This window comes from Drosophila bipectinata, chromosome 2R (assembly GCF_030179905.1).
Source record: "Drosophila bipectinata strain 14024-0381.07 chromosome 2R, DbipHiC1v2, whole genome shotgun sequence".
Classification (NCBI taxonomy): domain Eukaryota; kingdom Metazoa; phylum Arthropoda; class Insecta; order Diptera; family Drosophilidae; genus Drosophila; species Drosophila bipectinata.
In genome coordinates this window covers 3537598-3543597 of record NC_091737.1, presented here as the reverse complement: position 1 = coordinate 3543597, position 6000 = coordinate 3537598, and positions in this window count along the sequence as shown.

Sequence of the window (6000 nt, the reverse complement as noted above, 5' to 3'; positions counted from 1 at the left end):
AAAATCGAGAAGAAATGTTTTACTTTAAATATTTTATGTTGAATCACCATTTTTCGTTCTCAAAGTTCTGAAAGATTTTGACGGTATTATCGGTCTCGCCTTGCTTAAACAAGTGAATGCAAAACTCGATTTTACTGCAAATATTTTCCACACTAATAATGGAACCGAAAAGATCCAGTTCGCTAAGGCAGAAAATAAAATGTCAACTTTATCAAAATAGATGACGAGGACGTTTCCCCCGCAGTAAAAGCTGCCTTTGACAAAATGATAGGGGAAAATTACAAAGCCTTCGCTGATCCAGACGAAGCACTTCCTTTCAATATAAATACTGTTGATACAATTAAAACAGATGGGAAGCCGGTGTACTCAAAGTCGTACCCGCACCCCATGGGTGTAACTGAGTTCGTCAACGCAGAGGTTAAACAACTTCTAGCGGACGGCGTAATAAGGCCATCCAAGTCTCCTTATAATAACCCAACGTGGGTTGTTGACAAAAAAGGAACCGACCAGAACGGGGTCAAGAAGAAGCGACTCGTTATCGACTTTAGAAAGCTAAACGAAAAAACCGTAGACGACAGAACCGATTACGACAATATTGTCGAACCTGGACGAGTCAAAGTTTTTTACATCACTCGACCTTAAAGACGGCTTCCACCAAATAGAGCTGGCAGAGAGAGACCGACATAAGACGGCTTTCTCAATAAACAATGATAAATACGAATTCTGCAGATTACCATTTGGGCTAAAAAATGCTCCGAGCATTTTCCAAAGAGCTATCGACGATGACCTACGAGATGAAATTTCAAAGATATGCTATGTTTATGTCGACGATGTCATAATATACTCAAAGACGAAAGAGGACCATCTTAATGACATAAGATGGGTCCTAGGAAAATTTTCCGAAGCAGGTTTGAGAGTTCCTCAAGAAAAATCAAAGTTCTTCAAAAAGAGCGTTGAATACTTGGGATTCATAGTGACGCAAGGTGGCTTGCGGACATCACCCGAAAAGGTCAGGGCCATCAAGCAATTTGCAAAAAAAAAGCAAAAAAAAAAATCAAAGCAAAAAAACCTTTTCGAGCTGAGATCTTTCATAGGGTTGGCTAGCTACTACAGATGCTTTGTTAAGAATTTTGCAGTAATTGCAAGGCCTCTTACTAGCATTCTTAAGGGCGAAAACGGTAAGATAAGCAAATACCAATCAAGAAAAATAAGCATTGAAATGAACAAGGAACAGATGAAAACATTCTGCAGACTAAGAAAAATCCTAGGATCAGAAGATGTTTTACTTTCCTACCCAGACTATAAGAAACCGTTCAATCTAACAACGGACACGTCAGGTTTTGGACTAGGGGCGGTTCTATCGCAGGATTGTCGCCCAATTATAATGATATCACGCACTTTGCGTGATCACGAAAAGAACTATGCAACCAACGAGCGGGAACTCCTCGCCATAGTCTGGGCCCTACAAAACCTCCGCATTTATTTGTATGGATAAAAAAATGTACAGATCTTTACCGACCAGCCACTCACTTACGCCATCTCTGATAAAAATCCTAACGCTAAACTAAAGCGCTGGAAAGAAATTATTGACGACCACGGTGCAAAGGTGATTTATAAACCTGGCAAAGAAAACTTTGTTGCTGACGCGTTGTCCCGTTGTCAAAACGTTAACGCTTTAGAGGAAGAACAGGACTCCGATACGGCTACCATACATAGCGAGGAATCGCTAACGTATACCATAGCCACAACGGACACACCGGTTCACTGTTTCAGGAATCAAATAATAATTGAAGAAAATAACAGCTCGTCCGTAGACACGTCATTCTGTTTAAAAGCAAAGTTAGACACATAGTAAAAATAAATGACTGCGGTAACCTACTGAATACCTTACAAGGGGTGGTTAATGCCGAAGTGGTAAACGCAATACATTGCCCCCTGCCAATCCTGGCATTTATTCAACACAAACTCAGACATTCAAAAAGCATTGTACAGGGCATAACGGGCGGAACCTAACAGAAAGAGATCATGTTAACCGAACAAATTAGGGCGCATCGAGCAGCCCAGGAGAATGCGAATCAACTCCTAAGGGACTATTTTTTTCCAAAAATGTTCCGACTAGCAACAGATGTAGCATCAAACTGCAAAATCTGTTTCATGGCAAAGTACAAACGCCACCCATCCAAAGCAGCAGTAGCACAAACACCTATGCCTACTTCAGTGGAGGAAATCCTACACATTGACATTTTTTCCACAGACGGAACTCTTTTCCTTACGTGTGTGGACAAATTCTCGAAATTCGCCACAGTACAGGTGATCGCGTCAAGGGCTATTGTGGACGTAAAAAGTCCAATAATGCCAATAGCAAATTTTTTCCCAAAAGCGAAAACGATCTACTGCGATAACGAGAAATCTCTAAATTCCGAGACCATAAAATCCATTCTCCTGAACAACTATAACATCACCGTTTCTAACGCACCACCTCTACACAGCACCTCAAACGGCCAAGTAGAGAGATTTCAAGCACCCTAGCCGAAATAGCACGCTGTTTGAAGCTAGACTCAAATTACACTCAAAATCCTCGGAATTCAAGGCAGAAATTAGGATAAAAATTCAACAGGCTTCTCTTCAATAGTTTAATGTTGCAGCTTTAGATCTCTAAGTTTTTTAAACAAAAAGGGTACAGTTTTTACTCATGTTCTGAAGTTTTCGCATTTTATTCATGTTATTCGGAGTGTGACGCCGTTTTTTCGGTACAACTTGCAAAAATGTTTTCGAGTATGACACATACAATGTTGTCTTATACATAATTAATAAAATGATATATATTCCGTTAAAAATTTATGAAAATAGTTAATTTTATAACGCTTTTCCCAAAACAAGTCAATGGAATCTGGCGAGCGCTCCGGAGTAACAGTGTTTAAAGGAAAGAAATAAGCCGAACGAAAGGGCACACAGTTTTTATCGAAAACTGATAAACTTATTAATATTAATTTAAACACTTATCGCTTAATAGCAAAATTTTCTTCAAATTGACAGGTCCAGCAATGGAAAATCTTTTCCCTCGTAGGGAGCGATTTGGACTTGGCAGTCCATGACCACGGCAACGGTACGTGACTCGCAGTCAAGACTGCCATTTGGACTGCCATGGAAATGGTAACATTCAAATCGTCTACAAATTATCCTTTTCGTGGTGTACTAATGGCGCATCCTCTCTAAAACAACATCGACACAACCTACATCGACTTTAGTACCGTCCTACCGGGTTGGCCCACTTTTACTTAATTTTCTCCAAACCGTAGGGAGCGATTTATAAAATTTTCAGGGCTTATTCTCAAAATAATGATCTATAAGCTGGTGTGTCGTACTTGTTGACGTATCCTCTAGTTTGAAAGCCCAAAACAATTTAATAAATAATATTTTTATATTATTATTAAATTTATTGATTTTAATAAAATTTTCAGGGCTTATTCTCAAAATAATCGGCTATAAGCTGGTGTATCGTATTTGTTGACATATCCTCTAGTTTGAAATCCCACAACAATTAGGGGCAATTTATCAAACTCAACTTCAATTTTTAAATAAGAAACAATACTAATTTAATTAGATCTATAATTTTCAGTGGATCGAATTCATCAAATTGATTTTGGCATGCGTTTACATTGCGGAAAAATAGTTTTTCCCATTTGAGCACTAGGTTTAAAAAACAAAAATATACAAAAAAAAAAAAAATAAATATAAAAAAATAAAACGATTTCGATATTTTGGAAAATAAAATATATAAATATATCATTTTTAGAAAAAAAATATCGACAGATGGATGTTTTCATATATTATCAACAACCCTATCTTAAGCCTTTTTTCTTGTAATAATACAGATGTCAAAGTCTTGTCAAAGTATAGTTTATATTTTTACACCCATATATATAATATATATATATATACTAGCTGTACCCTGCCACGTTTCGCTGTGGCATATTGTGGTTGCACGCATAAAAAATAAGTCAAACAAAAATGAACAATTTTCAAATAAATTTAATTCCTTAATACTTGTCGGTATACAATATTCTTTGTTTAACCATTCTCCTCGTAAATATAAAGATTATTTTCGATTTTCCGACTCGGGAACACGCAACATATGATTGTCCGTGTGAAAAACAATCTGCATCCAAATCTAAACCACACAACTCCAGGGATTGACCTTGAGCTTTTTTAATGGTCATTGACAACGCCAAACGAATAGGAAACTGCAATCTCTTGAACTGGAACGGTGTATCAGTCGGGATCATAGGAATCCTAGGAATGAGGACATCTTCACCATTGAAAGAACCAGCTATGATCGTTGCTTCTACTACGTTGTTCATCACTTTTCTTGACTGCGAGTCACGTACCGTTGCCGTTGTCATGGACTGCCAAGTGAACTTCAGCTGGAACGAAAATATTCGACATGCAGTCTCGTTGCTGCTTACGTATCTTCCATCTTGGTATTGAGAGATTTCATCGACAACTCGTACTTTATACAGAGGATATCTTTCGTTCCCTGATACGGTGTTGGCAGCAAATGCTCGAGGATATCGCTTGGAACACTTCCCGTCTACCATGCTTGGTGAACTTGGGTTGAGGGTACCACATGGGCCATGGATCATGTTCTTGATGACAACTGCATGCGAATCCGTATCAACCTCGGCCCGTGGAATCTCAGCGCATATCACATCGTCGACTTCGTCTGGAGTAATTTTATCATACAGCCAATTTTAATTTTATTTCTTCTGCCATTCTACTGAATACATCCAGCACCGCACAAATCCAAAAACTCCATCTTTCACAATGAAATCCATCAGTGACTTGAGCTTTTGTCTGAAAACACGGGCTGTGATGTCATGCCTATCCGTTGACGATTGTCCAGGAAATAACAGCTGCACTATCTCGTCCCAAGCTGGATTGCATGTGAAGTTGATAAATAAGTCTGGACGGCCGTAGCAACGAACATAGGCCATGGCATCTTGAGCATATTCCTGCATGTGTCGTGGACTACCTATGTATGAGGATGGCAAAATCGTGAGCTTTCTAACGTTGGTTGTATTACGGTCATTCATCACAGCATCCCGCAAATGGATATATTCCTCGGACCGAAGTTTCGTCTGATTCAATCGGAGGAACAGCAAACGTTCTGTTTCAATTTTTGCATACATATCGACAATGTATTGATGAAACAGCTGACGACATTTCAATATATGATTGTCATCGGTCCTCCGAACCATTAATTGGTATGATTAAAAGTTCATCGCGCTGCACTTTTTATTCGTTTCTACACCATTGACTGGATCTGGATCCATCCTCACATTGAAATTATATCCATCGGCACCATCCCAGAAGATGAGTGGATACTGCAAAGCATTGTAACAACGTTGAGTTTTTGCGACGTTTACCAATCGATCGTTTCGTCGATGGAGAACAATATTTCGAGGTTGGAACTGATCTCCGACTATGACAACGGGGTTGCGACGACGAGTGCAACGGGCCCTGGAAGCCCACCGGTGCACCACGCACCAGCAGCAGAGATCCGTGGCCGGGGGAGACGAGGGGCCACGGACAGCGACCCACCAACGCGAAAGTGGCGTGATTCTGGAAGCAGGATTAACGGCAGGAGCAGAATCCAGGAGGATTAACGGGCGCTCCAGTCAGTATAAAAGGAGGCCCATTGGAGCGGTTCGAGACGAGTCTTTTTAGGAAGCTTGTAGCGTTGAGTTGGAGGACCGTCTGTGGAGAGTCCGCCATTCAAGTGTTAGAGCATTTCTAAAAAGGTTTCGGTTTTGTTTGAGTTGAAGGACCGCCTTTGGAGAGTCCGACATCCAAGCGCAAGGAGAGCGAATAAGATAATAAGGAAAGGATCCATTGCTGGACCTTCCTCTGGAAACCAAGGGTCGTGTAGTCGAGTTGGTTCATTCCCGACCACGGCAGGTAGCCTTGCAAGAAAGTGAGGAAAGGATAAGTCTGGCGTAT